This window comes from Pipra filicauda, unplaced genomic scaffold, assembly GCF_003945595.2.
Source record: "Pipra filicauda isolate LSUMZ 115617 unplaced genomic scaffold, ASM394559v2 scaffold135_size2527700_pilon, whole genome shotgun sequence".
Lineage (NCBI taxonomy): Eukaryota > Metazoa > Chordata > Aves > Passeriformes > Pipridae > Pipra > Pipra filicauda.
Genome location: NW_024103829.1, coordinates 1713056 through 1740648, shown reverse-complemented (window position 1 = coordinate 1740648; position 27593 = coordinate 1713056).

Below are 27593 nucleotides of genomic sequence, written 5' to 3'. Positions count from 1 at the left end.
TGGGCAGGGTATTTTTAATAGCATTCATTTCTCATCGGTGCCTGTTTGGTTCATCTTACTTATAGTCTCACAATTAACTGAATTACCAATTTTAGAGACTGTAGGGAATTTCTTCCACATTTTTCCATTTTTCCTCAATTCATCACAACAGTGGCAGAGATTCTTGAGACATTTTGCTCTTATCTGTAATATGACTCTCCAGCAAATTTTATTTAAGAGAATCCCTACTCTAGCACATGAATACCGACCTTGTTGCCACCCAATCTCTTTTACTGGCTCATTACTGTTGTGGCATTTGTCTCTTGCTCTTTATCTCATTAGTGTAAGGCTTTGAGATATGTTGGAAGGCCCGTGGTATGAGGTGTGCTGTACTGAAGATACTCAGTAGACAAACACACTTGACTGCAGCAGTAGGGAACTGGTTTTGATGGCTCAAACGATCTCTTCCCATGTGAACTTCCCAAAGACCTCTCCTGTCTTCCAGTAGAGCTGCTACAGCACTTCTGGCTTATTCCAGTAGGAGCCCAAGATTAAAGCATCTGTTTCCTTTTGCTTTCCTCTATTCAACCGTGAAGAGGTACATGACCAATGTGAGCTCCTTCCCCAGAAAAAATAAGAGAAATCCTTAATTTTATTGTACTTTCCCCCTCAATGCAAGTTCCACTAATATGCCACATAGCTTCTCCTTTTCCTTTCCTAACTCTCTTGCCTTTTTGGAAAACAGGAGGGCTCATCACAGCTTTTAAGTGGTCATAGGCACTGCAGTACAAGGTAGTGCATTCCACGTTAAATCAGTGTTAGGATGAGGGACAAATACAATCTACCAAACAAATAATTTGTCATGAAAATTATTAAAATTCGTAGCTTAGAGGTGTGAATGCTTCTTTAAGAAAGGTACTTATGTTATCCCCAAAATAGCACTGGTACCATGTGATGTTCCAGTTGCTATGGTTACCACAAATTTGTTATTTAATAGCAAAGAAAATAGATGCACAAAACATGCTAATTATAACTGGTACAAATTTTTCTAAATGTTTTATATGAATATGCATGCATGTTTTATGCATAAGGAATAGGAAAGCCCTTTTTCAAATAATTCTTCAAGTTTTTAGAAGCATTTTACTAACTGGTGGGGAAGTACATTGTGTGGCTCTCTGCAACAGAGGAAAAGGAGACTTAAAAAATGAAGATGGGCACTTTGTCTAAAATCATGCAGTTTTCTATTCAAATAGCAGGAGAATCCTGAAAACCCAAGATGTTTAAATTTTTTGAACCCTCATATGTTCCCAACCACATTTCCTTTTTTTCTTTTCCTCTTTGCTATGTTTAAAGGATTCCCACTCTGGATTGAAGTCCCTGAGAAATAGTTGCAGGACCATTTAAAGTGAAGTTGCATTTTATGAAATCATAATGCTCATATAACCCCAATGCAGAAACCTAAATGCTCCAGTCACTACCAGAATCGATACTGCTTGACACAACTGCAGCCTCCCTCTGCCTGGAGCTCCTGGGCTCCTGCCTGTGTGTAGCGGTGCGCAGGCTCCACAGGCTGGTCCTTGCTGCTCCTGCTGGTGCTGGCTGACAGCAGGATGTGTCTCAGTGTGCCCCACTGCTGCAAGCTCCTGCTGCAGGGTCTGGGGGGATCTCCATGGGCTGGGAGCTCAGATGGCACTTGGCAAAAGCACAACCTGTGAGCACAGCACAGAAAGATACTGCGGTGGACTTGTGCATGTTGCAAGGAGAAATACACGGGGCTGGCACTAGTTGTGCAGAGGAGAGTTGGAAGTGATTTGTATGCGAACAGATCTCTTATAATTCCCCTTTCCTTTCTGTTCTCCACCAGATACTCTCAGAGATAAGTCTAGAGGACACAGCGCATACAGTATTTTAAGTGCTGGATCTGTAAAACTCATCAGCCTGACAAGGTCCTGGGGAGGAGCAAGAGAAATCTTATTCCTTTCTTTGTCTGTGGCCACGGTGAAAAGACTCACAAGACGATAAACAGAGATATGATTGTGAGTTGTGAGAAGAAAGCTGCCCAGCACTCATGCTGGCAGTGGCACCATAAGCAGAGCCAGATGCTGTTCAGGGCTCAGCTGGGTCGGTGCCTCACCATCCAGTGCTGGGCAGCCCTGGCCACTCATCTGAATTCCCACCTCTTCCCAGAGAGAGGAGGATGATGCACATGCCTTTGGGACAGGAGTATCATATGGCGGACTCTGCCGCACTCGGGGGTCATTGCTGAAAATGTCGCTACTGTCACTTGAAATCAAGCCCTCTCCTCTCATAGAGGCTTTTATCTCTTCCTTTACGAGGATGCAACAGCCGCAGGCAGAGCTAAAGTCATGTGCACGCGTTTCACTGCCAAATGGCCATATTTAATGGCATGGGTACTGAAGGCACTTACTTATGCTGCTGGTTTTTCCCTCTCACACCCAGAGAAAGGAAGAAATGCTAGCTGGCTGCTGTATTTCAGATGTTTGCAGCATGTCAGTGATACCAACTGAAAAACCTTCTCTGTGGCTTGCTGTCATGCCATGATTGATATCAGTTGTAACAAGAAAAAATGTTATGGCATTGTAATTCCGCTTGATGCAAGGTAGTCTTTGATCTTTACCATTTTGCAAAGATTATAACATAGACTTAGTTTGATAAATAATACCCTTTCACCGGAGTCACAGAAAGTGGAAGGAAAATTGGCAACTAAACTTTTGAAACTTCTCTGGTGCAGGTGTTGATGTTTTCAAAGCAAAAGGTTAAATAGTAGGACTAAAGTCCCACTTGCCCACTTATAAGCAGATATAAATAATAAAAACTTACCAGACCAGCTTTTTTTGTCTGATTTCTGTGCATGCATGTGTATCATATCAGCAGCAGGATGGTCAGCTCCTGGCAGAAGGACTGCAGCCAGGAGAGCAGCAAGGGGGCCAGGGAGTACTGGGGAGGTCGTGACTCCCAGCCTCACACAGAAACAGATGGGCATTCACTCTGGATTTACCTCATCTCTGTAGAGAAATTCTTCCAGAGAGATTCAGAGCTGTGGGAGCCAACACATAACAGCACTCACTCACTCATCTGGCTATGGAATGTGCCCCCAGACAGGGATGGAGGCTTGGCTCTTCCAGCACCCCCAGGACAAACAACATAGAGCAACAGACATCCCCAACACATTTTCTTCAAATTATCACTTTAGGTGAGCTGGGATTTAAGTTTCCAGGTGCCTTTCTAAAGACCCTAATAAATAAATAAATTGTAATTCTATTGGGTTTGTTTTGCTTTTTAATTTGAAAGGTTATTGGGATTGTGGCAAAAATGAGCAAACCCCAGCACCGTAGCTATGAGAAAGTGTTCTCATCAGGTAACCATTTATTAAAACATTTTAACCAGCTGGTATGAATATGATTGTCATAGGAAAAAGACAGGGAAATATGTGCTCCCATCTGCACTATTGAGCTAGGAAACATTCTACTGTAGGAGTTTTTCTTCATTATTGTTGCACTTCCATGCACAGTGCAGTGCACCTGAGCATGACCCCTCCCTTGGCGGGGACTGGGGATGGAAGCAGGACCCCGAAAGGGGAGACACAGCCCCATCTGCTCCTCTGCTTTGCAGCTTTGCACTGCTCCGGGCTGCTCATCTAAGACCATGACTCTCACACAGCTCAGGGGGCAGTGCAGTTTTATTTCACCCAAAGCTGAATGGCCTTCAAGACAAACCTATTTACAATTGAGCTCAGGTTTCCGGCAGGGGTTTGCCAGGGCTGTCTCAAGGGGATGGGCACACTGGCAATGGGATTTAGCTTCCAATGGTACTCTGCCAAATCCGTGAAAGATTTTGCATGGCAAGAACAGGGTGTAACTCCAAGGCCATGATTATTTTCTATGTAAATGTCTGTTTTGGTTTGTGCTTAAATGATTATCTGTCATTGATTTGTGTGCCTAACTATAACTGCTTCAAGCTGTTTTCAATTATTCTGTTCTCAATATGATGCGATCTCAAGGATTAGCCATACCGAGTGCCACAAACCACCTTGCAGCAGCAGAGTCATAAACTGAAGAGGATAGAAAGGATTTTAATAGGAGATTAAAGAGAAGAAGAGACTCACTGGATGACAGAAAAGAGGGAGCGCGCAGGCTTTGACTGCAGGAGAGATGTTTTGTGATGCCTTCGAGTGCACTGAAGACCCTAGGTTAATACAATAGTTCTTTCCTTATCATGCAGGTCTCTGGTAATGATTTCATAATTAGGGGTGTATTTAAAAAACAGGTTTGAAATAAAGCATATGTTCTGGCTTTGCACTAAGAAAAGGTGGCCAGTCACAGTGTAATGTTGCACAGGGCTTGTCTCCTTGCTGCTTAATTCTCTTTGAAAGTTTTGTGTCTCTCTTTCTGCCTTTCTAGCTGAAAAACTTTGCCTTTAGAGAGAAGCTGTATTTCTCCTTGGCAATCCTCTCTTTCACCAGGATTGATATTTTAAGAGTAAACAATGTTCATCTACACCAAACCCTGTGTCCTGCACAGGGTCCTGAACCCTCCTAGACCTCACCCCTAGGTAAAACACAATACTGCTTGTCAACAGCAGCTCCAAGGTTTATCAGCTAGGATTGGTAACACACTCCTACAGCAATCAGGAGCTGAGAGTGCTTCAGTGCTTCTCTTTACACATACTAGGAAAGGTCTTCATATACTTGTGCTAAGATCCTAATTGTTGCAAAGTAATTAACTACGTACGCTCCTGCGGTAGCCATTTGTGACAGTACCCATCAACTGGGAAAATGTAACTGTTATTGAATTTCTAAGAACAGCCATTAATATTCTGACTTTAAACCAATTTAAATATTTGAACTTTCTCAGTGCACAGTTGAGATGAATAACACGGAGAAGCACACTCGGATTAAATCCTCTATGGATTCTATCAATACAGAGAGTAGAAAGAGAGATAAGACTTTTGTCTGACATACAAATATATATATATTTGTAGCAGATAAAATCAAATGTGTTATCACTATCTGCACTCTGCTATGTATATTTTAAAACATTATGAGTGGATAGGTACATACACAGCACTAGTTTACAAGAGATAAGCATCATTAATTTCCACACAGCTATATGTTTTCATGGGCTTTTTAACCTTTTAATATTAAGTAAAATAGCAACTACAGCACTCTTCTATATCCTTGGAAATATCACAGTTTTGAAAGATTTCTGTTTAAAACATAAGAAATGCCACTGCAGCAAAGACTGGGGAAGTGAGGTACATGGTGTAGAAGGTTGGGTGGGGATTGGATTCCCAGCTGATCTTCGGGACTTGCTCAATCCGAGCTGATGGAAGCCGCAGAGGGAGGTACAGCATCAGGTCTGCTGCAGAGCAGGAAGCTGGACCCAACGCCACCTGTCAGGAGGCTCTGGGGTGGGCAGGGCTCAGCCTCATCACACCAAACCCTTTTGAATGCACATGGCACTGCTATCTGCTCCTGCCCGTGGCAGCAGGGGAAGCTTTTTGCCTGCCCTGGCACAGGCTTTCTGCCTGATCAGAGCTCCTGGGCATCTGAAAATCTGGTGACAGTGTGGAGTGATAACTCTTCTTCTGGAGACAGCTGGCTCACCTTAACATGAGAAACCTTTGTATTTCTTTTTCTAGGCCAGCATTCAAAAATCTGTCAGATCACTTTAATCTGTTGCATTTCAAGCAAATTCAAGTAAAATATGCCAGACTCCAAAGCAAAGCTAAACTCTAAATGCCCTGGTACTGAATCTATAAGATCAATAAAAACAACAGGGATGTCTGCAGTAGCTTTTGCAGAACACAAAGTAGTTGACTCTCAACTAAGCTTTTATATAACTAGGCTTTTCCATGGTACACCATATCCTTGTAGTCAGTCTTCAGTCTCTTCTCTAACTTTCAATAATAATAAGCTGCAATGAAGTTCGACCAAATGAAAAAAAAATGGAGCATGCACAAAGGACCAAGCATTCCCATAGGGTGGTGGTGGCAAACAGTGTGAAACAGGATTTCAGGATTTCTAATCTGATGTTCTCCTATTGCCATATCATAGAGGGAGTGAACAATTATTTTCCAAAAAAGAAAGGCAGCTCTCCCTAGTTGCACCTCAGTTATCCTGGTTATGTTCAACATATCACTACTTGTTTTTACATGGTCTAAAATCTACACCAGTAAAGCAGAATTTCCTGAATGCAGATAAATAAGCCCAGAGTTGTTTTGACATCACTTAAAAGGCAGGTACAGTTGTAACAAAAGAAGACAAAAAGATTTATCTTAGCCTGTGACTTGTACTTATTAAGAAACATAGCAGAGAACAGCAGAGGGGGTGAGGTGCTAGGGGGGCACGGTGGGCAGCAGAGGGGCAAACACACCCTCATGTGTGAGGGGATTAGAAACACCACTCCAAAAGGATCTAGTGAGCATATATGTACAGTGAGTGCATCAAACCTCTGCAGCTCATATCTGAACTGCGAGAAAGCTGCTGACACCAAAGAGTGACTAAACAAAGATGAGAGACAGCAAGAGGGAGCAGAAAGAGATGGTACACTCCTGCTGATGGGGGCACTCCCAGCTGCCTCAGCTGTGGCTTTTGCTTATGCAAAGCTAGCAAGATGTGCATGCAGAGGCTCGTGGAAAGATGGAGAGGAGCATGGCTGTTTCCTACAGCACCTGAAGAGCACAGGTAAATACAGAAATGCTTCAGTAAATACAGAAATAGAGCACAGCCTGCAGTTTGGCAACTCGAAGAAATACCACTGTGAAGAGAAAGCAAAAAGGAATGGATGCATTACTACCACTTGCTCTCCACACCAATGCTAATGTTTTGGGTATTGTCAAGCTTCCCACAGTAAATGCCCCTCACATGTGGGAGGCAGAAAGACAAGCTGCCATTGCTGGGCCAGCTCCTGCCCGCCCAGCCCTCACACTGACCATCTGACTTGCCAGTGCACATCAACCTTAAATAACACAGCAATGGAAGTGCTTTGAATTGTCATAAAGATATCAGAAATGTCTCAGACTAATGCCCAAATACATGTATTTCATGAGAATTGGGCCATTTGCTTGAGAAAACTCTTGAATCGAAAGAAAAATTTTATAAAGCAAAACCTCTTTTTTTTTTACTGAGTGCCTTGTCTTTGAAAAGCAATAGAGAGCCCTCACTTTATCACAGAGCTTCCCTTCAGTCACAGCCCTGGGGTTGCTAGATATCTCATTCCTGTGATATACTTTAATGGGTGTCATTCCTTTTTAATAAGTCCAAACAAAACAGTTAATAAATCCTAAGAGCTTCCTATCAGTATATCTCTAATTCTTGGCTTTCGCTTCTTCAGCAGTGTTGATCATCTTCTCAAAACTCATGGCACTCTCATAACTCTCTTTAAATAATGATCTGTGTTTCAGGCTTTGATTCAGCGCTGACGCAACTCTTCTGAATGTTTGGCTGTGCAGCGTCTGCCGCTGAGTCACATCTGATTTACACTTGAGATAAACCACATCATCCAGGGTAGCCTCTGACTCCAAAAGGAGCACCCACTAATCCACATTGCCAACAGGGTTTTCTATCACCATCGGTCTGGAGGATGCCAGCCTGGTTTTGGTCTCCATGGAGATTGTTACGAAATATTTTAATCTATCATCAATTGGTTCCCAAAAGGATCTTTGGGAGTTTAGCATCTCCATGGTCCTCACACTTCCCGAAAGAGGTGATAGCTGTGGATTTCTCAGTAGGACAGGGAGGACTCTTTAAGAAGTCATCTTTTCCAGGGCTTAGGGGAAATCTCCAGGAGAAGATAGCTCTTACATGAGTGTACAGTGACTAAATCTTCCACAGTACTTTTTCCTTTTTTTTTGTTGTCAATCCTTAGCACTTTTCTCCTCCCACTTTCTGGTGACACTGCAAAATATCCAAACTAAAGTGCATTTTGTTAACAAAGTAAAATGTGTATTTTAAGTGGAAATCTAGATTATATACTTGCAAGAGCTGGTCAAAACCCACAAGCTGAACAACTCTTCATGGGAAAGGCAGCTATTTCCCATCCATTGTAAATGAGACTATCGTTATGTATCAAAATGTGACTGAAGAGAAAGAATTTAATAATAAGTTAAAAGTGCAAACATGAGATTTCCAGTCATACCTCAACAGGCAGTGATCTGCTAGCAGCAGGTGTGGGTTTTACTAGCTGGATCCACAGGGACCCTCTGTAGTTACCCTTTGCACAGTGGGACCCCCATCAACTGCAGCATTGGCCTGACTGGACCTTTCCATCATAGCAAGCTCCCAGCAATGTCCTCTCAGCTTTAACTCAAGTTTTATTAGAGTAAGAGAGTTAGGTACTGAATACTGAAACTCACAGCATCTGGGGGGGGGCAGGGAGTCTTCTGACACACCTCATGTGATAAATCTCCCACGTTACGCAAATAGCTGAATTTTCCTGTGATTTCACTTTACATTTACAATGCATTTTATTGTGCTAGATGCTATCTTTAAGATAAAAAAATTAATAGTTAAAATCCTATTCTCTAGATCAAAGCATCTCTTCATTATAACAAAACACTTTGACTCTTACCTAAGTTTTCTGTTCAAACTGTCCAAGAATTCAAGTGTTTCATTATAACAGAAGTGGGAGATGCTTTGATCTAGAGAATAAGAGGCTTCAAATATTTGCTTAATAGTTAGCAAAGTTAATTATTCAAATAACAATAATAATATAAAAGTTGAGGACAACAAAATAGCAGAATATTAAATAAGTAATAAAAAGGCATGAGTTGATAAACACCATGCCATAATCTCATAGTAATAATATTAATGAAGAATAACTGCTTATATTATTATAATACATACATGTGTGAGAATGAGTATAATATATTTCTACCCCATGAGACCAGATTGTGGGCTGAGCCTCAAACTATTAATCAAAATAGAAAGATGGTACATGCTCCTAAAGCCTTAAAACATAAGGCAAGAAACAGAAGTGGAGCACAGAAAAATAAATGGTGTCACACTTGGGAACATAGGATGATACTGAGCAACAGGACAGGCAGAAAATGAAGAGCTTAGCAGTAGTTAGGAAAAGAGGGCACAGAAAGTTTCACTATGAGATGGGGAGAAGGATGCAAGGCAGCTGCCTGTAGGATCACAGAATATGCTGAGTTGGAAGCGACCCACATGGGATCGAGTCCAACTCTTAGCCCTGCATGGAACCATCCCCGAGTCACGCCATGTGCCTGAAGGTATCAGCCAAACTCTTCTTGAACTCTGCCACATTCAGTGCTGTGACCACTTCCCTGGGGAGCCTGTTCCAGTATGTAAACGCCTCTGGGTGAAGAATCTTTTCTTAATATCCAACCTAAACCTCCCCTGACACAGGTTCAGGCCATTCCCTGGGGTCCTGTCACTGGACACCAGAGAGAAGAGATCAGTGCCTCTCCCTCTTCTTCCCTCATGAGGAGGTTGTAACTGCAGTGAGGTCTCCATTTTCCCCTCAAAAGTGGGTAGAGCTGGGGATGCAATTTTGGGCTACCAGTATGTCAGAAAATGGAGCTGGCATCACGGTAACCCCAGCTAGCAGTACTGAGTAGCTGTCGATAACTGGAAGCAGACCGTGACAGAGCATGAAAATGAGGACACACAGGTAACTTTTGGTGGAATGCTGAAAGAGGAGATGAAAGAAGGATGGACATAAAATGGGAGATGGATGGCTCTAAGAAAATAGTACTTCCAGTGTCATTTTAAGTGGGCACCAAAAGGCCTATGTTGCATTTGTCAAGGTTGGACAAAAAATGTGTTGCACTAATTGAGACATAGAAGAGGCTAGACAAGGGCCTTAGCCATGGGGATGGACAGGACAGGCAACATCTTAGAGATGCTAAGAAGTAGCAGTCACTGGGATTATGCCATATCCTGGATGTGGGGACCTGAGAAGGGGTCTGAGTCAAAGATGACACATAAATTACAGGCCTGAGTGACAGCCAGGGCGGTGAGGTTGTCTGCTATGATCAAAGAGGGGACTAGCAGGGAAGACATGAATTGGGGAAGATTAAAAGTTCTGTCTCATCCACATTGGGTTTGAGTTGACAAACTGTCGCCTACATGAAATGACAGAGGAACAAGCCCAGAGATGAGGCTGGCCAGAGAAGACAGGTTGTGAGCACACAGGTAGATCTGCAAGTTAGCTGTGCAGGGATGGTAGCTCATTGTTTGTTTGCAGATGAAATTACCCAAAGATGCAGAAAGGCACAGAGGACTAGATTCTATAAAACGAGCACAGAAAATAATAATGGTAGTGACATAGCATAAAATGATGTTGAAACAATAAATACACATGAATAATTTAATTTCAAAAGTGCTTTCAGGTTTTCACTCTACCTCATTTTTCTAAATAGAATTTTCCAAAGGGCCATTTAAAAAATATTAATTTTTTTGAAGAAAATGTCATCAAAATTAATGTAATTTAATGAATATGTCAATTTTGACCAAAATCCTATTTTGCAGTGGAAAAATGTTTCAACAACAAAAAAACTCCAAAATTCAGACCAGTTTGCTTTTAGCTCTAAACATAGATCCTACTACTGTCAAGTAACATCTTTCATTATCTTCTTTATGTCTCAAACCACATTAAAAAGAGTCTAGAGGTTTTGCTGATTCTGTTGTAATCAATCCTGTCAGAGCTGTTATTGGATTTATCTTGGGATCTGAACACCAGCATTTTTCATTGTTGTTTTAGATTTTCTTCATGATTGTACAGCTAAACAGTCAAGAGTATAAGAAAATCTAAAATATGCTAAGCTGAACAAATAAAATTATTAAATGACTATAAAATTATCCATAAAGATTTCTTGGCTCCAAAAACACATCAATTACTTATTTAGTGGACTTCAGTGAAATGCAGGTCTATCTAGATATGAATTAATTTTAAAATTATGTCAGAGTAAAGTGGGCTCATACTTACTTGGCTTCATTTGGTATAGAGGTGTTTAAACATTTATCAAAATAAAAGCATGCAAGCATGGCAGAGCAAAGTGACACCATGAATGAAATCAGGCAAGATTCTAATGCTGCAGAAAACCCACCCAAATCTGAGCATCAACGTGCCTGAGCCTTTCAGAGCCCTGTATGAAACTGCTCAGCTGATGCACAGTGCTGCTTATAAATCATGCATACGTCTTGTAGGCTTCAGTGCAGTATGGACAATAAAAGGGAATTAGGATGCTTAATGAGGTGAGATGCTCTCTACAAACTGGTGTCTGTCTTTCCTTATTTCTCACACTCTTTAGGAAATGACTGTCTTTCTTTTTCTTATCTTTCATCATTTCTCTGATTAACAAGGATCCCAGCTTTTCCTACTAAAGGATATGATTAGCTACAGCATTAGGCACGTGCAAATGATCCATCTTCCCATTTTGAATAGTATACGTGCCCTCCATAGCACTGTGAGCCTGACTGTACATGTTAGACAGGTTTGCATGGGCTATCTCTACTATTGCTGTCATATTTCCCCAAGGCACATGCAGCTGGTTAAAATTCCCTAACTGAAGTTGCCCTCCATGCGCACAGGGGACAGAAGCCGATCTGCCCAGCACTGCCTGTGGGCTTGCTGCCCCCTCACTGCCTGCGCATGCCATCAGACGGCGTCACACATAACACCACGTCAGTTGCGTCATTAATAAAATGACAAAATAAAACCTGAATTACCACTCTCGGATATGGTTTACCGGAGCATTAATACATTTCTTGGGCTATTGAAGTCATTCAGCCTTTGCAGTCATGGCTCACAATGCACCCGATGTATTATTAATGTCCCAGTAAAGCACACCCTGTTGTGTCTTAATGTTATGGCATAAGATGCCTGGAAAAGTAAACAGCTATGTAAAGCAGAGAGTGATGACTGTTAGAGAGATGAATGGGGGGACATTACGGTTTTGCTCACCATGCCTATGGCTCCAGCAGTCTCCGGGATGCCTCAGTAAGGTTTCACTGTGTATATTCTGCAGAAGATTTTTTTCCCGAGTGTTTCTAAACATCTATTATTTATAAACCACTGCTGCTCTGCATGATGCTTCATGGGTAAGTAAGGGAAACATTTCCTGCCCAGAGGAGCTTACACTGGCTGCTCCAGGTGCCATGACCGTGCATGGGACCAGGCAGGCAGGCAGAGGTGCAGGCAGGATATCTGTCTGTTTGCAGTCCCCAGCCCCGCTGTGCCCACCTCCCCACACAGGCCATGCCGGCCCTGGCAGAGAAGGACCCAAATAAATCAAGGCAGTAGCATCATTCTGGGCTGCTAGCGTTTCTATGCTGCTTATGCAGAGTCTACATCTGAGATAAGCTGTACCTCTCTGAAACAAGTGCTCAGATAATCTGTATCCTCATGTAATTCGCTGCTATGCCTGCTGCTGCAGCTGCTGCTACATAAATTTCTCCCTCCCAAAACAGCTGTGGATCCAGCAAATTCCTTCAGTCTTGGAGGACAGAAACAGCAGGTGGGAGGGAAGGAGCTGGGAGGCAGAGATGAAGGGGACAGCCAAGGCACTGTGCAGAGGATGGGAGGGGAGAGCAGAGAGAACGAAGGAGCTGCTACAAGCAGTGCACTGTGTGGACTACCAGACATACATACAACCCACATGCTGCTTGAATCTAAGCATCTTTTATAAATAACCCTTGGGAAGAAGGTCTCCACAATGACAGCTGAAAAGATCCAAAGCAAAACATACACAAGCAAGGCAGTCCTGTTCCTGAGTATGAGAATTCCATTTCCTTGCTTGATGATGGGTTATAGATGTCCCCAGAAAGACTCAGAGAAGCCTTTTGGAGAAGTCTGAAACCCCAGAGTCAGGAATTCATGAGAAACATTGACAACCTCCACCTCTGAGGTTGCTGATTCCCAGACAGGAGGGAGACCACAACCCCATAGAAGCAGTGCAGGTAGGATCATGATTTTGAGAAAAGCAAAGCCATTGAGATAGTGGTAATACTGCTTCTTGCAATTAATTTTGTTTTATACTAGTGATTTTGGTCCAGTTTTTGAGTTAATGTACAGTCCTCTCATCTGAAGAAGCTCTCTTTCAAAAAAAAAAAAAAAGGCAAAATGCAAGGAAGGAGTGGAAACATGACTACAGTTTAGGGGTCAAGTTGCAAAAGAAACAGCCAGTCTGTACATTCAGTACAGTTGGTCTATGTCATCAGTGGCTAAAATGGGTGAAGCTGGGAAAATAACACAACTTTGAGTTCTGTGACTGAAAAAAACTCCATGTTTTTTTTTTTTTCCAGATCAGATCAGTCAGTTCTCGTCATTCAACTCCAGACAAAGTTTTGCTTAAAGTTTGGGGTTATTTTAATCCTTTCCATAATCTTTTCCCCTTTTTCAGTTCAGTTTGGAATTGAAAAACGCATTTCAAAGCAGAGTAAACATGTTTGGGTTTTTTAAGTGTCAGATTGAATTGTTTCAAGGTTTTCAAAATCTCTTGCCACCTGCCGCTTCTTAGGTATCTTTTTCTTGGCTGAAAAAGTGTTGAGTCTCATCCTAACCTGTTAACAGTTTTGATTCCCTTGAAACGCTGTTTTCCAGAAAGCTTACTGTTTATCACCAAAAAAAATTTCAATCTGCCTTCTCTTCTCCCCTTCCTGTGGGCAGCTCAGTTCAGTACCTCTGTGCTTGACTGCCCCTAGTTGTGCCCCTAAGCCTCGTCACTGGGCAGCAGGCATTCCAGCACTCCTGGAACTAAAGCAAAGATTTGGAGAGGAGAAAAGCTAGCAAACTTAGACAGAGAGGAGTAGAAGCTTTGATGGTCTGAAGAGGGAAAGGCCTGGAACACAGAGGGGTTATAAAGAAAAATACAGTAAAGACATGACCTGCTCGGTGAGTAAAGTGTGTGGCAAGTCGACAGTCCCCACTCTGTGCTGTAAAAAATGTCGTAAAAGAACTGCTGAACAAATGAAATTATTTAATCAATATATTCTTCTTCTATTTCTAAAGCCCTTGCTTCCAATAGTTTTTGAGTTCAATAATGTATGTGCTTTGACAAATAAAGAACAGTCAATATTAACAGCCCCCCTCCAGCTGCAGTTAAATTTATTTTAAAAAAAATCTCCACATTTTCACATATAAGTAGATATTTAAAATTGATCAGAGAGTTGAACATATTTATATTAAAACATTTTTTTTTATCAGGTGGTCAAAGCTTTTCTGATCGTTAGAGCCATGTCCTTTAGAACCATAGAATCAACCAGGTTGGAAAAGACCTAACTATTAATATGGCTGTCTTTTGACAGGTAAGTGCCATGTATGCAGACTCTGCATGCAAAAAAGTGGCCTTTGCTCCCTGGATATCCCCCCTTTTAACCACTTCTGCAAGAGAAGCAGATTGCAGAGCTTCCTTATCCTGCACTCACAAAACAAAATGGCATAGTTCATCCATATAAGGGGTGCTGGTCAGTCCTTCTCCTGAGCCTTTAATAAAATACTGCTTCCAAACAGAAAGGGACAGAATAAGTGACATCTGTTAATCTTTGCAGTGTGTTTGTGTGCTGCCATAGCCTAATCTCTGTGAAAATCAAAAGGTTGTAATTTTTTCCTTTTCAAGTACCAATTTAGCAGGCCCTTACCCCCACTTAACTCCTGTCTATGCTGACTGCCCAGGGCAAGATTTCAGCACCATCCAGAAAATGTCAGTCTGCTACCACAGACAATGGGTATCCAACTGCCTGTAACTTCCAAGTTGCCAGGACAAGTTGCAAAGATCACTGAACTCCCAGAGTGACAGGTGATCGATATGCTGAACAATTAGTATCAAATATACAGTAAATGATGCATAATATCATTGGTGAAAAATGTTCTATTTAGGCAGAATGTAGATTGATGTCAGAAAATGCTCTTTAGTGTGTGGAATAATCAAGTCAACTGCTTGATGGATGTACTATATAGTCTATTTACATAGCTTGGATTCAATACACTTACACGATATTTGCATCAGAAACATATCTATAGTCAACCAATGAGAAAGAATACATGATTTTAGCAACATGCTTATACATTAATAATATTACTTGGCAATCTGATGTTTCAAGACCCAGGGTGAATTACTTATTAAAAACCCATATACAGCTATCTGTCTTTATCTTTCTTTCTGTGTGAGCCATAATGGCCTTGATTGTTTTCAAAATTACATTTGGCCAGGATATGACTGTTACATGAAACCTCTTAAACCAATATCATTTCCCTCACTGATAAAATACATTATACTGCTGGGTGCATTGAGCCAAACCATTAACGAAGGAAGCTTAACCTAACCTTTGTGCTTCTGACCAGCCGTACAAGCAAACTAACATTTCAGAAATTGTTTAAAAAGTGGAATTGACATGATTATGAATTTTTATATTAAGTTCACTCATTTCTTGGAGCTTCTCTATCACCCTCACTTTTAATGGTTTGAATATTGCAAGAGATTTAGTTACTTGGGAAGATACAAGGAAACGTACTCCATTTAAAAGTGTTTAGAAACACAGAGATAGGATAAATTAGCTAGATAAGGTCAAATTAAGCAAGGTCCATTTTAAAACTTAGATTCAGGATGCAGGAGAAAAAGGAAATACATGCATTCAGTACAAATTTGAAAAAAAAAAAAAAGATGTGATGGAAGTCATGGAAAAAAATGAAGTCAAATTCTTTATAATAACTGAGGTGCTGTTTCAATAAAGCATCTTAAGCCACACCTGGTTCCAAGAGGAAAGGCTCCTGAGATGTGCAGGCCAAGATTACAGAGCTTGCCTGATAGGAAGCAAGTGATGTAATGTCAATGAGAAACACTACTCTCACAAGGAGTTAATGAAGCCATTTTCTGAAGTTAATACACAACTAGATCCTTCTTCCTCTCCCCTCAGGTCTCCATCATGACATCTCCTCTCAATGAAGAGAGGAGGCTGATCATCATTTTCATGCTCAACAGGAACCAAAGAAGAGAAGTAAAGGAAGGGCAAGACTTACCTGTAAATATGAACAATGCATAGTTTTTGCATGGCAGTTTTTCTCCTTAAGTCTCCAGTGGCTTTACAAAGTCAGGTCATGGTCTGTAAGACCTTGGGGTAATGGTTTGTTCACGACAGATACCAGTGGTAGAGATACAGGTGGACCATCTCGGGTTCACTAAGTGTGAGAAGGCAGAACTAGGGATTCTGGAAGAAATGCTGTGCAATTCATTATACATGAAAACTGGAAAGAACCACAGAGTGATGCAGTCTCACCACTGGCATCTCAGTTCACCAGTCTGAACAATTTCCAGAGGAAAACCATTTCAAAGGCTTGCTACTCTTAATTTTTTCTCTTGCCTTGTTTCTCCTAATCATCCTCTCCTTTGCCATTTCTGCAAACACTGAAAGCGCCAAGTATATTCCAGATGTAGGCAGATATGAGACAAAGCGAAGCACTGCTAATTGTAGGGCACAAAAGGTATGCAGCAGCTTCTGTGCTTGCCAGGACAGAACTAAATTTTGTCTGTACAGCTGCAGTTTTTATCAGTACAGATAAGCAGTTTACAGCAAGTAAAGCACTATTTTCTTACTCTCTGCATGGGAACCTGCAACAGCAGGTTGACTCTGCAAGTGTTATGGGAGGGAAAGCCAGAAAAATGAGCTAAAGGACAGCAGTGTCATACAAAATACATGTCTTTAACCTCAACCTGGGTGCTCAAATCAACACCATGGTAGAAGAGGGTGTTGTAGCCTCTCCAGCAGAAGAAATCCCTGCTCCTAAGGAAGATTTCTTAACCTTTACAGCCACCATTTGTTTTGTTTCATGCTGCTTTAACCGTCTTTGAAACTAAGCAGAAAGAGGAAGGGGAGAGTAGGTCTTCAGAGCTGCAGGAGTTCCTCCCCTCCCCTGTATCACCCCACAGACGCAGCCACTGTGACACACTCGGGCACAGTGTGTAGCCATGTCCATAAGCCCAGTCATCATCCCTGTGTGGTGGCATGCTGTGACAGACAGAGACAGGGACAGGGAAGTGTCAGGAAGCAGCAGCAGGAAGTAACAGGCACACAGGGGAGCAGGGGGTCTCCATGCAGCCACGACATCATGACCAGTTTCCTGGCAGGTTAGAAACAAGAGGCACTCCCCACACCACATTTTCTTCCCACATTCAGAGAAATTCACCTTCTCACAACACATCAGAGCGGCTCCTGATCCCCTCTTTGATCTCTTCTCTTGTCTGGAAATAATGCTTTGCATCCCAAATCTGGCTAATGGCCCCTGCTGAAATAGAGCGGTGCTCTTAGTGCTCTAGTTAGTGCTGTCAAGCAATCTGAAATGGAAGCTGGCAGTTGTCCTTCCAAATGGCTATTGCTATGTGTAGCCCAGAAGCGATAAGCTAAAAAATCTTTTTGTATTTGAACTCCTTCCAATTTCATTCAGCAGGATACTGGCAGGCCACTTTCTGTGTTAATTATTTCTGTCCTGATTGCATGGCCACACAGAGCACTGGATCGACAGTATCACACTTTACCATTTGTTAATGCTTCCAGCTGAATGCAGAAAGAAATAGAAATAAAGAAATTTCACCTACAGACAAATCTCCCAAAGTCGGAGACTGGGAGAGAAGATGCCAGTGGAGTCAGAAGAGCCATGTATCTCCCAGATCTGCACCAATCATTTTGTGATTTTGGAAATCCTTAAGAGCAGAAGAATGACACAGTATATTAGTCATTGGAAAACACTTAATGGGTCTGATCCTGAAATGAATTACACTGGCTGAAATCTGGAATGGCTCCAACAAAGTCAGAGATTAATCAAGAAGAACTTTTAATGCCTGATTAGGAAAGACTGCCTCTGCATTGCTGGCAGGTACAAATGAGAGGACCTAGGCATAAAATTACCTCATTGCTCCCACAAATCAATGAGCTAAATGGCTACATCTTGACATTCGCACCAGCAGTAAATTATAGTCAGGCTCAAAAATCTGGGAACCATTAAATGTGGGTGCAAAACAGACTGAAAACCAGAGTGTACTTGAATCCTGTTAACACAAATATTACCTTCTAATGCTCTCCATAGTGTCATGGCTTCGGGAGAGCACAACTGAATGCAAGAGACAATGTTGTCCAAAAAACACTACCCTTGAAAACTGCATAGTAGAATTTGTACCACAACTTTCCTGTCCTTGGCTTCTCAGCAAGACTACTGCAACATTCCCAGCAAGGGAAAAGGAAATGGATGTTTTCAGCCAGGGAAGCTATGAAGAGGAGAGTTTCCCTTTGTATGGCACTCATAAGTCGAGGTTCTGACTGTACCTGCAGACCAAGGCCAGTCTGAGAATAGAATTCACACACACCATAGCTCTGACATTTTTACAGACTATTCTACTGGCCATTGAGATAGACACACCTAAGATAAATTTATTTCTCACATAAACCAGGACTGTTTGTCCAAAACTGAGCCAAATTATGAGGGGTCTGTGGTGCATGCCCTGCCAAACAGCAAGCACCTATAAAAGGAAATTCAGCACCCTGAACACACAAAACACACACTAAATCCATGTAGTAATGAAACAACTTTGAAAAGTGGAGGTTAATCGGCAGAATTCAGAATAAGAAAAAAAAATAAAAATAATAACAGTTCTGTCCTTTCAAACCAGACAAAATTACTGATATCCTCAATAAATTTTAAAATCAGCATTGAAAGACTCTAGATAAGATGACCCAGACTCTCCCTGAAGCGTAAGCTTCTTATTTTGACAACATGAGAAACAAAGTGGTGGTGAAGAATTCATTAACAAATTAGTTAAAGCAAACCCATAGCCCCCAGCCTCATTGTTTTGGGGTTAAATGGGGCATTTTTGAAGAACAAAACTTAGTGTCTTGAAAGAGACCAGTTCACATTCAAGAAGTCATGAATATGTTCTGGCAGCAGCCTGACAAGTCTCTTTTTGAAAAATCTAGTAGAAGTATGCTGCTCTGCTGTTTCATCAGGACTGCTGACTTCCCACACACAGCTATCGAACTGGTGCTGCTGTAGCAAGAGCACTCCAGAAGTTAATTGGGAAAGATAAATAGCATGGCAAAGCACCAGGAGCACCAACAGCGTGTGGCTTCCTCATCCCTAACGTTTACACTGCCAACATTGCCCTTTCAACCAGAGTTTCCTGAAAGACATTTGTGTCACAAAATCAGAAACTGTCCTTTTCTGGCCTCTTCTCCTTGTACAGTAATTCAGTTGAGATTGTCAATAGTAGTAATCCATGTGGTAATTAATTATGAATTTGTGCACAGTTGCCGGTAAGGAGGCAAGGAACCCTCTGCTGCCCCACACAGCCCCATCTCTCACACAGCACACAGCAGTCTCTGTATCCCCTCTGCTCCAAATCCCAATGGTCTTGGCATGGTAGCTGAACAAAGACTCATGTTTAGCTAATAATAAAAAGAAGAGGAAAGCAGGTTGGGCAGCAATGGCTCTTGCTGCACTGGCACAGGTTTACTGGTATCCAGCCAAGGGCATCACCGGCACACTGACATGTCACCCAGCTTCCCAGTGTGCAACAAACAGACAGTGTGTGCACGTGTTGGCCTGTCTGTAAGATGGAGACAAGCTTATTAACAACAGCGCGATGTCTGTTTTGGTTTAGGAATTTTGTGGATACTGAGGTTAGAATTTCATCTCTTTTACTTCATGGATTTTACTAAATCTCACCCAGGATTTTTAAACACACCCGTATTAGAGAACAATCTCTTTAAACATGAGCTTTTTTCTGACGCCAAAACTTCTCCAGCTGGGATCAGCAATAACAGCAACAGTTTTAAGGTCTCCATAGAGGTTGGTGTAACAGGGCATACAATCTGTGTCTGGGAAGCCTGGGCTTTGCCTGACTTTAGCTAAGCTCTGGGTGCTTGTTGTGGTGAAAGCCAGTGCTTAAATTACCTCAACCTTTGATCTGTAAGTACAAACTGTTTGAGGAGGAACACCATCAGCTAATTAGACTGTAAGCTCCCTTCCCCAGGAAATCTTTTTTATCTCTCTGTGCTTAGGAGTTTGGATGTAACATGGTTTGGTTGCTATCACTTAGCAAATGGGGAGTGTGAGTGAAAAGTAGGTCCTTGTGGAAAACCTGTGTGCACAAACTTAAAAACACCCTTGAAAACTGTAGCCAGGATGATGCACTGTCTATTCAACTTAACTATAGGAAACTTGCCTCATCCATCAGGTGAAATGAAATTATAGTGTGAAACCTCACTCAAGGAAAAGGAACACAGTTGCAGCTTTACAGCTGCCAACAGCAGGTTGGAAGGTGCAGGTTACACTGATGGTTCACCTGTGCCTGGTAGCAACTGGCCTTTTGTGCCCTCTGGCTTCCAGCTGCATAGTATTCCTGTCCTATCAAACTTCCTTGCAAGTACAGGCTAATAGGCACAGGAGGGCTTACTGGCATGTCCTAGTGTGCCCAACAGACCCTGCTGCGCCCAGAGAAAATTGCTCTGGGCACCCAAGGCAGAAGTGCCCAGCCAGGTGGGATCTCTTTCCATAAAAGTGACCTTTTCCAGTCCTTTGCTGTAGATGGAAGTGTAGCCCACCCACCTTTAAAAGAAGGAGAAAAGTGGGATTGGCTGGGTGCAGACCCTGCAGTGGTTGATGCTGGGGCTCTCCTGACTGCCAGCTCCTTGTGGGAGAGAGGGGAAGGCTCAGGAGGTCTCACCTCATGGCAAGAGGCAAGTCCAGTCTCTCAGCACAAAAGTCTGTCTGTCCAATACCTTGCATCCTTGTTCTGTCTCCTCTGGGTCTTGGGGAGAAAAAGTTTTGGCCTTGCGGTTCCACACAGGAGATCTGTGCTGCAGCCTGGGAGAACAAGAGCAGGTAGTGCAGTGCATACTGAGCCACTGAAGTCTGGTTCAAACATACTTCAAAGATTGTGGAAGCCAACAGGGGTCTTATGTATTGCTACTGATATTCACATCAATCTGGAGCACTTTGTCCAAGTCCACACAGCGAGATGTCTACAGAGTTATAAATATACCCCAACTCTCAGGACTCCCACTACCCAGCTCTAAGTCCTTTTACCATTCCCTGGCTATATCTGACACTCCTGGATATTGTGTCTTAATTTCCTCTGACTACAATTCAATTCTCTTCTTTGTAGGAAAAAAAGGAAAAACTCATAGTTTTTCTTGGACACTGACTCAGCTTTTCATCAAGCTTATTCTTCTTTCCATGTGCACATCAGGAAGTGGAATGTCAGACAGGTGGCTGGAGGAGAGAATTTCATCAGATCAGGGGACTGCATTTCTGAAATCTCATGGAAATTTACTCACAGATCCTTACCAACTTAAATCTGCTAGATACTGATAACCCTTTTCTGGTACCCTGCCTTTGTTGTTACCACAGGTTCAGTTCATGTCAGCTTCATGCTTCATTGGTCCATAGCCCAACTCCACACACGGTCAAACCAGGTGTCTTTGCTGAACGGTCCAGGATGTACCCTGTGGCTGGATGCCTTTGAGTCTGCAGCACTGTTACTATAGTTTTCAGTGAGATGAGGACAAAGGTCCACGTGCTCATTATAGGTAGAGCTAAGCATAAAGTCTAACAGCAGAAACAAAGAAAAAATACAGTGCGGTCAGTTTTATCCAGGTTGTTATAGGATTTTATGGAATCATAAAGATCAGTAAAATGGTCTTTGTGTAACATAACACAATTCCAAACATAATAAAACTAAAAATCAATGAACATTCTTTAAAATGAGTGAATACACCCACACAGTTAAAATTTCATTGTATTTAGACATGCAGTAGATGTTCTGATACATCAACTTTGATTTTGCCTTCCCCTCCTCCTAGATATTCTTTTTATCAGGTTGCCTGTATGAAACACATTGAACACAGTGGGGGGGGGGTGGGGTGGGAAGCAGTATTTGGTTTTAAGCATTCATTAAACATCTCTAGCAGTTAATACAAAGGAAGAGTCTTTGAATAAATCTAAAAATTAGGAAATTGTACTTCTGATCTTGACTTCATCCTCATGCATCAACGAACATATTTTAATTTTGTTCATCTTTATTGTGTTTAAACCAAACACTGAAAACAACAACCCTCATCCAACTGTTATATATCATTTCTAATGACAGGGAACCTTTTGTTCTAAATGCACATGTAAAAAGACTTTCTCTTTAATATTCTAGTTCTTGGCTCTTCAAGTTAAAATACTGCTTTACAAGTGATCTCTGCTAATAATGACATACATTTACATTAGAATTCCAACCTGATTCTCTACCTTTCATAATCTACATATATCTTTTGTTTTGTTTGAGACTCTTTTCTTGCAGGCTATGTAGATTTGACTGCAGTAGATTTTTCCCCCAAAGAATATCCAAAAATACATGTCTGCATAGCATAAAGTTGGAAGAACTGTTTGTCACAGTCTGCTTAACAAAACAAGTTGTTTTTCTGTTTGCAGATTATTCCTGACAAGGCATCCAAGTTTTACAAGTGCATTCATTATTAGAAATCATTATCTGAATTTCATAATTTAGGACCAAAAGGGACTATTAGTTCATCTAGTCTGACCTCTTGTACCATTTACTACATTTCACCCATGCTCTAAACTCAAAGACTTCATTAGACTAAAATGTTTCCAGTCCTAAGATTAAATTGTGCTTCACTGGTTGAGAACAAGACAGACAAAGCTGCCAGGTATATCTAAGCCCTCTGCAATAGCAAAGAATTACTTAGATGAGATATGGCCAGATCATCCCAGCAGGTGAGGCTTAAATTTAATAAGCAGTAGGATGTAGACACCTGAAGATCATCTTAGGAAAGATGATACTCTGCACCAGAACAGTCGCCCACTCTGGCTCCAGGACAATTAAGGAAGGATTTGGGTCCCTAATCATGAATGTCTAGTACCACTCGACACTTCATGTGAGGTAGCCTGGTATGTCTGAATGTAGGACAGCACAGCAGCATCAGGGACCCTCAGTCCCAGGAGTGTCAGGGGAGGGCAGGATATGCAAGACAGAGACAAGGGGCAGTAGACACTCTATCTTACAGCTGCATCGGAACCAGAGGATAGTATTCAGCCCCACAAACAGCTCTGAGCTTTGTTTTCAGTTCATAGGGCTTTACACAATAGAGCAGAGCAGCCTAGCAACCTGCTCAGCACCCCCAAATCCAGACACCCATGTTTGGTGAGCTGGCATACTCCCTGGCTCTCTTCTCTGTTGCCCAAATCTCACCCTGAAAGGCTCTAGAGCTTCAGAAGGATGTGAGCAAACAGCCTAGTAAGATCTAGGCAGGGATGCGTGCATGCAAATACTTCCTTCAACTGAAAACCTGACACGCAAGGTTTCATTATGCACATTATCTTATCCAAGAAGTGGAAATGCAAAGATAATACCGACAGCAATGCTGGCAATCCTCCCAAAGCCTGTGACAGGACTCACCCAAACTCCTCCCCAGGCTGGCCGCCCCCAGCTCCCCCCCACCCGTCTGCTTCAGCAAATGGTTTTTTGGTAAGTTCCCACCCACACAGCGGGTACTTTACCCAGTAGTCTGCCTGCCCTAGGGCTTGCTGGGAAGGTTTCTTCCCCTCATGCTTTCCAGTGACAAGTGGAAATCTCAGACATTGAAACAGTCTCCTCATATATACCCTCACAGTCTACCTCAAGCAGATACAGTGGGCCTTGGCTGTTTGGTTCCTGCCTCTTGAAAGCTTTGATACTTCCTTCATGCTCTCGGGGGTTTGCAGACATGGCCTGGGAGAGCAAAAGAGCATGCCCATTCCTACTTAAGAAAACAGGTTTTTTACGGCAAACAGTCAAATTTCACATTGTCTGTGAAAGCCAAGATGTGAAATAGTGTATTCCTGCACAGCTCTCCTCTCAGAAGTGCTAAGCAGAGAGCAGCTCCCCATAGCCCCCACAGCTATGCATTTCCATAAAAAACAGGAATCGAGGCCCTATCAAGTATTGGAGTTCTTTATATCCTAGGTAAAACTAATCTGTATTCCAATTTGAAAAAAGTCTCTGAAAGGACAAAACATGCATGTTGATGACAGAGAAAAAAAAATCATATGTCTGCTCATTGGGGAAAAAAATCCAAGAATATTTAATGTGTGAAAATAGGACTCCAGTTATGCTGTTAAGAATAATGAAATCTAGGGTGCTAAGTACTGTATGTGTCGCTGTACAAGTTAAGCTGCCTGAGGCAGTTTTAATTTCTCTAGCCAATTTTTCTTAAATTTTCTCTTAATTTACGCATCCAAGTATTCATCACCTGTAGAGGAGGGGACTGGATGGGGTAAGCATGAGAGCTTCCCTCTGCAGCCAGAGATGCTCAAGGCAGGGGTGTGCAGCATGTGCCTGGGGCACCTGGCCACAGGGGAGCTGGGCAATGGGAGCAGGGCTTGCCAGGGAGCTCTGGAACCAGAGCAGAGCCTGGGGGCCACATGTTAGCTCCTCTGAGACCTGCTGGGAGCTGCCCCATCTCTGGTGTGGTAGATTTTACTCATAGGCTCAACTAGTCCCTCCAGCTAAAGAGAAATGTTGTGCTGGTCGCAGCAGCCCAGGAGGGAGAGGGGTGTGCCCTTTATTGAAAGAAACAGCCTTGGAGATAACCTCCAGAGCCCAGGGCTTATACTGACACACATCAAAACAAATAGCATTTGTTCCCATGGTTTGGAGAGAACAGTATGGCCAGAAAGGCCAAAGGGCAGGCGGGCAGAAGAAACCTAAGGGCAGAGCAGAGTCAGCCGTCTGCCAACCCTCCCTCAGGCTGCAGGATCAGCCACTCTAAAGGTTTTTCTGGCTGCATAACCTACACCAGGTTGCACTAGACTGACCTGGAGATCTGTAGCCATTGTACTGAAGACACAGAAAGAAAATACCTACAATAGTCTTCCACTGATAATCTAAGAATTTTAATTATTGTTTTATCTTTTTTGAGGCCCTTTGTTTTAGCCTAAATGTGGCACTTTCCAACAGCACACACTCTGGCTGCTCCAGGACCTTCAGTCACTGTTCAGTTGACACTATGTTCCTTTCTCTGGGCAAAAAAAATCCTTGAATATTAACATTTTCAATAGTCTCAAAATGTAAGTAACTCGCCATACAGTATCATGCTATTAACATTGCCTGAGCATTTCACTCCTCCCTATTTTTGTTGTTTGGTTTTTTTATTTATTTCTTGTAGCTACTTTCCTTTTCCAGAACAGACTGAAATTAACTTGTCAAAATTATTAAAATTTGAGAGGCAAACATAATCCAAAATTGGATAGACACAAACAAGTGGCATCAGCAGGAGCGTGCACTTTGGGGGACTACACCAGACACATTTGCATTTTACTGCTGAAATATGTGCATTTACCTCTGCAAATGGCTGTGGTACTTGCTGTAATTTTACTTGCCAGGAGTCACTGAATTTAAGGCAGAAGCCTGCCTGCAGAGCCAGATTTGCTTCAGCCTCCACCTCAGGTGCCCTGCTAGGGCTTGAGAAAGAGTCTTCGGTCACCTTCAGTCTCCACTCCGTATCTGTGGCAGGAAAACATTATTTTAGATTTGCAAAATCTTCACTGTGATTTACTATGCTGAGCTGTCATGGGCTGAGTCTGACTCAGTTGGTGGATTAAAGTGAAATACCTGCAGGAGAAACAGAGGTAGGTGCTGTGAGACAATCCACAGGTACACCCCGGGCAGCAAAGGCTGGTAGTGGCATCCTTGCAGGATGCTCCATGATGAGATCAGAGGTTCCTGGACCAGGGAATGCACAGGGATCAGCACGTGTCCATGACTGGACAAAGCCAGGCCCACTGGTTGCTGCGCGGGCGCTGCCAAACACAGGCAAGGTGCAGAATGCTGCAGAAGTGCCCTGTTGTTCTCTCCACCAGCATCAGCAATGCTGAGGATCTTTGCCTCCCCCTAACCCCTCTGCCACCACTGCCAGCGAGTGGGGCTTTCATTCCCAGCAAGCAAGGGACAGCCACACACAGCCTGCTTGCAGTAACACACATCTCACCCATCAGCTGCCAAGCCTGAAAGCACCCAGTGACCTTTCAGCCAGCTCTCCTTATGTAACAGCTATAAGTCAACAAACTATCAGTACAGTGCCTGAAAAGTCCTTCCTTTTTCTCCATTCTCCTGTGTTTAGGTTTTCCCATGCGTGCAGTGCAGTCATTTCCAGCTAGCTGCATTTCAGACATTATTTGGGTTACAGAAGCAGTGGCTCTGCTTGCTTGAGTCTCTAATCCAACCTCAGGTGATTTGGAGGTTCAGCCAGAGTCCATTTTTATCATGTTCTCTCAAGAAAGGGCTGCTTTTTCTGCACTGCAAAACAATGGCAGGGTCTGACTGTGTTCCTGATTCACAACAGCAATCGGCAGGCTGCATCACCAGCTGGATCCTCTGGACAGTGTGCTTTCACCCTGTCTCGGGCACAGCACCAGCAGGCAGACCCAGTTTATAGCTTGTCCAGAAGGGCAAAATGCACAACCAGCAAAGGCAAAGCCTGCTCCCTGCCCACGCCCCTGCAGCTCTTGCCTGGACTCCTCCTGTCCCAGTGGAAGTTCCTCCCCAGAGGGGGAGCCCTGGAGTGCAGGTCAGACCTTGGTCCCTGATGGTAACACCCCAAGTTATTCCCTGCCAGCCCACAGCCACTGTTCAATGAAGGGAGGTGGCAGCAAGACAAGAGCCTAAAAAGGTGCAAAACTAGGCAAGAGGACCTTGCTGTGGTTTTGTACTAGGGAAATTACTGCACTCATTTTCCTCTGAAAACAAAACACACGTATCTGTATCCTTCATCTCCAAGCCTTACACTTTGTCCAAAAACTGTAGTTGAATTTGTCTATAGGCTATATTGTGTTTAGCCACAAACCAGTGCAGAAGACCAGATTCACCACTGGCATAGTTTGACTTCCATACCTTCTTAATTTTTCTTGCAGTTGTATCCAAATGACAGCAAAGATGGACCTCTTCCATGTCCTCCATTTTCCAAAAACAAAACTCAGAGCAAAACAGATTATGTGTGGTTTTCTCCCTTTCAGTGCAAGATCCTCTCTTCTCCCCTGTTCCCATCAGCAACCAGAAAACGTCCTCAAAACTTTCATGGAAAGATAAGACACGTGAGATAGTATATTATTCTGAATGGAGTTTCTGGAGCAACCAAAGTTTTGAGCTCATCTGCTGCTGTCTCTCTAGTTTGATTCAGAATCTAATTTGTCCAAAATTTCAACCGTGATGAACTTTCCCAAAACAGAAGCAGCAAGCTGCTTCCCACCATCACATACTTGGCTTGTATCCCGCCTATCCATATGCAGCAGATGTAAATATAATTTACTGGCACAAGCAGCTTTCTGCACATGGCATCTTTCTAAGTCTTCTTTAGTATCCATGTGAAGAAATAAATGATTTTATTGATGCACTCAGAGGGCCCAATAACATTTCATAATGACCTATAAGAGGAGGTCTTTCTTAACACGCATCAATCAATAACTCACAGAATTACATCTCATATAATTTTGCTGAATTGTTAACAATTCTAACCAAAGCTATAATGATTCCTATTAGACAACATAAGTCTTCCAGGAGCCACATTTTGCTGCCTTCCATATATTGTAGACCTGCACAGA